General features: G+C 37.4%; 2 non-coding genes across 2 annotated transcripts; one reads left to right on the forward strand and one right to left on the reverse strand.

Annotated features, from left to right (window-relative positions):
- The first annotated feature begins 2,519 nt into the window (after nucleotides 1–2,519).
- On the forward strand, nucleotides 2,520–2,623 carry LOC130971380 (small nucleolar RNA R71). The gene has a single exon (XR_009082602.1). It is a non-coding gene; the product is annotated as a small nucleolar RNA R71 (small nucleolar RNA).
- Nucleotides 2,624–7,732: 5,109 nt separating this feature from the next.
- On the reverse strand, nucleotides 7,733–7,836 carry LOC130971888 (small nucleolar RNA R71). Its single transcript, XR_009083092.1, has one exon. It is a non-coding gene; the product is annotated as a small nucleolar RNA R71 (small nucleolar RNA).
- Between the last annotated feature and the right edge of the window lie 647 nt (nucleotides 7,837–8,483).

Here is an 8,483-nt window from a genome sequence, read left to right on the forward strand (position 1 = left end):
GTGCAAAGAGCTTGAATGGGAATTGGGACAGAATTTCCCCAATTTCACACACCCAAAACTCAAAAACAAGAGAGTAGAATTGCCCAAGGGAAATGAGGAAGGAGATCAGTCAATTCTCCCTTGATCCTCTTAGTTCTCGGACAAGTCTCTCAAGAAAGCTCAAAGAAAATAAAATTCAAAAGCCAAGGTAAAAGTCTAAGTGGTCAAAAGTAAAAGTAAAAGCTCAAGGTAGCTAAAAAAAAAAGGTAAAAAGGTCCTAATTACATCAAACTATCTCCTATTTATACACTTTCTATTCTTGGATAATGGGATTTGGATGGGCTTTTGATTTGGTGAAGAAATGAACTAAAATGGGATTTTAATTTAAATTTTCGGCCCATGAAATTCACTCCCAGGAGGCTGCCCTGCCCTTGTGGAGGGCAGGGCAGAAAATTGATGCATGGCTCGAGACTTGGTGCGGCAACGTGCGAGTCTGGCGCGGCCATGGTGCGCCAAAATTGTGTTGATGCGCGTGGGACGCTGCCCTGCCCACGCCAAAGGCAGGGCAGGAAAGGATTGGTGCGCCAGGGACGGGTTGGTGTGCGCGGATCGTGCCAAGGAAGGAATTGGTGCGCGCGTTGGTGCTTCTTGGTGCGCCAAGTTCATGTGCCTTCCAAATGCTGCCCTGCCCGCGCCAAGGGCAGGGCAATGTTGCCACTTTGCTGTCCCGTGTTCGAAACACGGCTGGGGCACAAATTCAATTAATTTCCTTGGCTTCTTGGCACGGCACTCATCCTTAAATCCTAGCTTCCTCATGGTTCCTTGTTCGAACCTTGTAGCATGCATGGGTGACCTTTTTCTCTTGAATTTCTTCCTTATAGAGCCCGATTCTGCCCTCCACAAGGGCAGGGCAATGTTTTCTTCTTCATGGTTTCAAAGCACTATTTTGTGCTCTGCCCTTGTGGTGGGCAGGGCAGAAGTGCCTTCCGTGTTTGGTTCCTTCATGTTGCTCTCCTAGAGGGCATTCTGCCCTTGTGGAGGGCAATGTTGCTTCCCCCATTAGTTGCGGCACGCTTCATCTTGATTCGGCCACGCTTTCCTTTTCTTGTGTTACGCTTCTTAGGCCACGCTTTTCATTTTCTTTTCTTTTCTTCACCTACAATAAACCGAAACAACCACTCAAAGTATCACTAAATTCAAGAGGCTTATAAATCAATTAAAATGCAATTAAAATTAGCTTAAACCTCATGATTTAACATTAATTTCATGGTGGTTGCTTGATTTAGAGAAGTTATGCATTTTCAATCCAAATCTCGTACTTAGGATGTAAGAAAGTGCATAAATGCTAACAAAACAAGTGAAATTAGCTTGAAAAATGGGTATATGATGACTTGTCATCACAAGGTATTAAGAACTTGCCAGGATCTTGTCTCTTTTGAGGTAAAATTTGCTGAATCCAGGTTTCTAGTTTATTAATGAGCAAGGGAGGTTCACTTTCCCAAGTTTCATTACCAAACAACTTGGCATTCAGCTTCATGATGGCTCCTAAATATTGAGCAACTTGCTCTCTAGTCATATCTTCATCCTCTTCAGAGGAAGAATAGTCTTCAGAGCTCATGAATGGCAGAAGAAGATTTAATGGAATCTCTGTGGTCTCTATATGAGCTTCAGATTCCTTTGGATCCTTAATAGGAAACTCCTTCTTGCTTGAGGGACGTCCCAGGAGGTCTTCCTCACTAGAATTTTCGTCTTTCTCCTCCCTTGTGCATTCGGCCATGTTGATCACATCAATGGCCTTGCACTCTCCTTTTGGATTCTCTTCTGTATTGCTTGGGAGAATACTGGGAGGAATTTCAATGACTTTCTTACTCAGCTGGCCCACTTGTGCCTCCAAATTTCTAATGGAGGACCTTGTTTCACTCATGAAACTTAAAGTGGCCTTTGACAGATCAGAGACTAAATTTGCTAAATTGGAAGTGCTTTGTTCAGAATTCTCTGTCTGTTGCTGAGAAGATGATGGAAAAGGCTTGCTATTGCTCAGCCTATTGCGTCCACCATTGTTAAAGCCTTGTTGAGGCTTTTGTTGATCCTTCCATGAGAAATTTGGATGATTTCTCCATGATGAATTATAGGTGTTTTCATAAGGTTCACCCATGTAATTGACCTTTACCATTGCAGGGTTCTCAGGATCATAAGCTTCTTCAGAAGCTGTCTCTTTAGTACTGTTGGATGCATTTTGCCATTCATTCAGACTTTGAGAGATCATGTTGACTTGCTGAGTCAACACTTTGTTCTGAGCCAATATGGCATTCAGAGCATCAATCTCAAGAACTCCCTTCCTCTGAGGTGTCCCATTATTCACGGAATTCCTCTCAGAAGTGTACATGAACTGGTTATTTGCAACCATGTCAATGAGTTCTTGAGCCTCTTCAGGCGTTTTCTTTAGGTGAATAGATCCACCTGCAGAATGGTCCAATGACATTTTCGAAAACTCAGATAGACCATAATAGAATATATCTAATATGGTCCATTCTGAAAACATGTCAGATGGACACCTTTTGGTCAACTGCTTGTATCTTTCCCAAGCTTCATAGAGGGATTCACCATCTTTTTGTTTGAAGGTCTGAACATCCACTCTAAGCTTACTCAGCTTTTGAGGAGGAAAGAATTTATCCAAGAAGGCTGTGACCAGCTTATCCCAAGAGTCCAGGCTATCCTTAGGTTGTGAATCCAACCATATTCTAGCTCTGTCTCTTACAGCAAAAGGGAAAAACATGAGTTTGTAGACTTCAGGATGAACTCCATTCGTCTTAACAGTCTCACAAATCTGCAAGAACTCAGTTAAAAACGGGTAAGAATCTTCAGATGGAAGTCCATAAAACTTGCAGTTCTGTTGCATTAAAGCAACTAGTTGAGGCTTAAGCTCAAAATTATTGGCTCCAATGGTAGGAATGGAGATGCTTCTTCCATCAAATTTGGACGTTGGCTTTGTGAAGTCACCAAGCATTCTCCTTGGATTATTATTATTTTCGGCTGCCATCTCCTTCTCTTGCTCTAATATTTCTGAAAGGTTACCTTTAGATTGTTGTAACTTAGCTTCTCTTAATTTTCTCTTCAGATTCCTTTCAGGTTCTGGATCAATTTCAACAAGAGTGCCTTTTTCCTTGTTCCTGCTCATATGAAAGAGAAGAAAACAAGAAAAGAAGAGGAATCCTCTATGTCACAGTATAGAGATTCCTTTATGTTAGTAGAAGGATAAAGGGGAGAAGAATGTAGAAGAGTGGGTTCGGATATTTAGATGGAGAGAGGTGAAGAGAAGTGTTAGTAATTAAATAATTAAATAGAATAAGTAAGAAGGGATAGAAAATTCGAAATTAATTTTAAAAAGGGGTTAGTAATTTTTGAAAATTAAAGATAAGATATAATTAAAATTAAAATTTAGAACAAAAAGAATTTTTGAAAAAGAGGTGAGATATTTTCAAAAATTAGAGAGGGAAAAGTAGTTAGGTGGTTTTGAAAAAGATAAGAAACAAACAAAAAGTCAAATAGTTAGTTGAAAAAGATATTAAAATCAAATTTTAAAAAGATAAGAAGATAAGAAGTTGGATAAGATATTTTAAAATCAAATTTTTGAAAAAGATAAAATTTTGAAAAAGATAAGATATAAAAGATATGATAAGATATGTTTGAAAAAGATTTAATTTTTAAATTAAAATTAATTACTAACAAGAAACTAAAAGATAAGATTCTAGAACTTAAAGATAGGCGTATGGGGATGCTGTGCTCCTCTTGAATCTCTACTTTCTTATTACATTCATCCAATTCTTCTTACTCCTTTCCATGGCAAGCTGTATGTAGGGCATCACCGTCGTCAATGGCTACTTTTCATCCTCTCGGGAAAATGGTCCTATGCGCTGTCACTGCATGGCTAATCGTCTGGAGGCATCACCCTTGCCGATGGCTACATCCCATCCTCTCAGTGAAAATGGTCCAAATACTCTGTCACAGCACGGCTAATTGATGAGCGGATAATTTATACGCTTTTTGGCATTGTTTTTAGGTAGTTTCTAGCAAGTTCAAGCTATTTTTAGGGATGTTTTCATTAGTTTTTATGTTAAATTCACATTTCTGGACTTTACTATGAGTTTGTGTGTTTTTCTGTGATTTCAGGTAAATTCTGACTGAAATTGAGGGATTTGAGCAAAACTCTGAAAAAGGCTGACAAAAGGACTGCTGATGCTGTTGGATTCTGACCTCCCTGCACTCGAAATGGATTTTCTAGAGCTACAGAACTCCAATTGGCGCGCTCTCAATGGCGTTGGAAAGTAGACATCTAGGGCTTTCCAGCAATATATAATAGTCTATACTTTATTCGGAAATTGACGATGTAACTTGGCGTTGAACGCCAAGTACATGCTGCTGTCTGGAGTTAAACGCCAGAAAAACGTCATGATCCGGAGTTGAACGCCCAAAACACGTCATAACACGGAGTTCAACTCCAAGAGAAGCCTCAGCTCGTGGATTGATCAAGCCCAGCCCAAACATACACCAAGTGGGCCCCGGAAGTGGATTTATGCATCAATTACTTACTCATGTAAACCCTAGGAGCTAGTTTATTATAAATAGAACATTTAACTATTGTATTAGATGTCTTTTGACCACGTTACATCTTTGGTCTCAGTTTTGTTTTATTCTTCATCCTAAGAGGCTATTGATCACGTTTTAGGGGGCTGGCCATTCGGCCATGCCTGAACCTTTTACTTATGTATTTTCAACGGTGGAGTTTCTGCACACCATAGATTAAGGGTGTGGAGCTCTGCTGTACCTCAAGTATTAATGGAGTTCTATTTTCTTCTATTCAATTCTCTCTTATTCTTATTCCAAGATATTCATTCGCACCCAAGAACATGATGAATGTGATGATTAGATAACCCTCATTATCATTCTCACTTATGAACGCACGTGATTGACAACCACTTCCGTTCTACATGCAACAGAGCTTGAATGTGTATCTCTTAGATTCCCCAACAGAATCTTCGTGGTATAAGCTAGATAGATGGCGGCATTCATGAGGATCCGGAAAGTCTAAACCTTGTCTATGGTATTTCGAGTAGGATTCTGGGATTGAATGACTGTGACGAGCTTCAAACTCCTGAAGGCTGGGCGTGATGACAAGCGCAAAAGAATCAATGGATTCTATTCCAACCTGATTGAGAACCGACAGATGATTAGCCATGCGAGTGACAGCCGCAGAGGACCATTTTTACTGAGAGGATGGGATGTAGCCACTGACAACGGTGATGCCCTACATACAGCTTGCCATGGAAAGGAGTGAGAAGGATTGAGTTGAAGCAGTAGGAGGGCAGGCGTCCTTGAGCCTTACAGTATCTCCATATACTTATCTGAAATTCCTACCAATGAATCTGCATAAGTGTTCTATCCCTTTTATTATTTCTTCTTTTTATTAATTTTCGAAACCATAAACAATTTTAATCTGCCTAACTGAGATTTACAAGGTGACCATAGCTTGCTTCATACCAACAATCTCTGTGGGATCGACCCTTACTCACGTAAGGTTTATTACTTGGACGACCCAGTACACTTGCTGGTTAGTTGAACGGAGTTGTGAATTCAACCAGTGCCATAATAATGATTTCACTCAAAATAGTTAGAACATTGATCACAATTTCGTCCACCAAGTTTTTGGCGCCGTTGCCGGGGATTGTTCGAGTATGGACAACTAACGGTTCATCTTGTTGCTCAGATTAGGTAATTTTCTTTTCAAAAATCTTTTTCAAAAATCTTTCTTTTATTTTTCGTTTTTCCTAATATTATTTCCGAAAAAAATTAATAAAAAAATACAAAAAAATTAGAAAATCATAAAATCCAAAAATATTTTGTGTTTCTTGTTTGAGTCTTGAGTCAATTTTTAAGTTTGGTGTCAATTGCATACTTTAAAAATTTTTTGCATTTTTTCGAAAATCCCATGCATTCATAGTGTTCTTCATGATCTTCAAGTTGTTCTTGATAAGTCCTCTTGTTTGATCTTGATGATTTCTTGTTTTGTGTTGTTTGTTGTTTTTCATATGCATTTTTTGTTTGTTAGAGTCCATGCATTAAAGATTTCTAAGTTTGGTGTCTTGCATGTTTTCTTTGCATCAAAAATTTTTCAAAATTATGTTCTTGATGTTCATCATGATCTTCAAAGTGTTCTTGGTGTTCATCTTGACATTCATAGCATTCTTGCATGCATTCATGGTTTTGATCTAAAAATTTCATGCATTGAGTATTTTTGTTGTTTTTCTCTCTCATCATTAAAAATTCAAAAAAAAAATATCTTTTCCTTATTTCCCTCCAATTTTCGAAATTTTGGGTTGACTTGGTCAAAAATTTTCAAAATAAGTTGTTTCTTACAAGTCAAGTCAAAATTTCAAATTTAAAAATCTTATCTTTTTAAAAAAATCTTTTTCAAAAATCATATCTTTTTCATTTTTTCTATTTATTTTCGAAAATTTCAAAAATCTTTTTCAAAATCTTTTCCTTATCTTTACATCAAATTTTCGAAAATTCACTAATAATTAATGTGATTGGTTCAAAAATTTGAAGTTTGTTACTTTCTTGTTAAGAAAGGTTCAATCTTTAAATTCTAGAATCTTATCTTGTAGTTTCTTGTTAGTGAAGTAAATAATTTTAAAATTTTTGAATTAAATCTTTTTATCTTTTATTTTATCTTTTTCAAAAAAATTTTATCTTTTTCAAAATTTGATTTCAAAATATCTTATCTAACTTAAATATCTTCTTATCTTTTTCAATTTTGATTTCAAATCTTTTTCAATCAACTAACTAACTTTTTGTTTGTTTCTTATCTTTTTCAAAACCACCTAACTACTTCTCCCTCTTCTATTTTCGAAAATATCTCTCTCTTTTTCAAAAATTATTTTTAATTAACTAATTGTTTCATGTTTTAATTTTAATTACAATTTATCTCTAATTTTCGAAAATCACTAACCCCCTTTCAAAATTATTTTCGAAATTTCTCCTCTTTTCTTCTTCTTTTTAATTATTTAATTACTAACACTTCTCTTCACCTCTCTTCATCCAAAATCCGAACCCCCCTCTTCATTCTTCTACCCCTTCTTTTTTCTACTAACATAAAGGAATCTCTATACTGTGACATAGAGTATTCCTCTTCTTTTCTTGTTTTCTTCTCTTTCATATGAGCAGGAACAAGGATAAAGGCACTCTTGTTGAAATTGATCCAGAACCTGAAAGGACTCTGAAGAGAAAATTAAGAGAAGCTAAATTACAACAATCCAGAAACAACCTTTCAGAAATTTTCGAACAAGAGAAGGAGATGGCAGCCGAAAATAATAATAATAATGCAAGGAGAATGCTTGGTGACTTCACAAAGCCAACGTCCAAGTTTGATGGAAGAAGCATCTCCATTCCTACCATTGGAGCCAATAACTTTGAGCTGAAACCTCAGCTAGTCGCCTTGATGCAACAAAACTGCAAGTTTTATGGACTTCCATCTGAAGATCCTTATCAATTTTTAACTGAGTTCTTGCAGATCTGTGAGACTGTAAAGACGAATGGAGTAGATCCTGAAGTCTACAGACTCATGCTTTTCCCTTTTGCTGTAAGAGACAGAGCTAGAGTATGGTTGGATTCACAACCCAAGGATAGCCTGGACTCATGGGATAAGCTGGTCACTGCCTTCTTGGATAAATTCTTTCCTCCTCAAAAGCTGAGCAAGCTGAGAGTGGATGTTCAAACCTTCAAACAAAAAGATGGTGAATCCCTCTATGAAGCTTGGGAAAGATACAAGAAGCTGACCAAAAGATGTCCATCTGACATGTTTTCAGAATGGACCATATTAGATATATTCTATTATGGTCTCTCTGAATTTTCGAAAATGTCATTGGACCATTCTGCAGGTGGATCTATTCACCTGAAGAAAACGCCTGAAGAGGCTCAAGAACTCATTGACATGGTTGCAAACAACCAATTCATGTACACTTCTGAGAGGAATTCCGTGAATAATGGGATACCTCAAAAGAAAGGAGTTATTGAAATTGATGCTCTGAATGCCATATTGGCTCAGAACAAAGTGTTAACTCAACAGGTCAACATGATCTCTCAAAATCTGAATGGATGGCAACATGCATCCAACAGTACTAGAGAGGCAGCTTCTGAAGAAGCTTATGATCCTGAGAACCCTGCCATGGCAGAGGTTAATTACATGGGTGAACCTTATGGAAACACCTATAACTCATCATGGAGAAATCATCCAAATTTCTCATGGAAGGATCAACAAAAGCCTCAACAAGGCTTTAACAATGGTGGACGCAACAGGCTGAACAATAGTAAGCCATATCCATCATCTTCTCAGCAACAGACAGAGAATTCTGAACAAAACACTTCTAATTTAGCCAATATAGTCTCTGATCTGTCAAAGGCCACTTTCAGTTTCATGAGTGAAACAATATCCTCTATTAGAAATC

This window comes from Arachis stenosperma, chromosome 3, assembly GCF_014773155.1.
Source record: "Arachis stenosperma cultivar V10309 chromosome 3, arast.V10309.gnm1.PFL2, whole genome shotgun sequence".
NCBI lineage: Eukaryota > Viridiplantae > Streptophyta > Magnoliopsida > Fabales > Fabaceae > Arachis > Arachis stenosperma.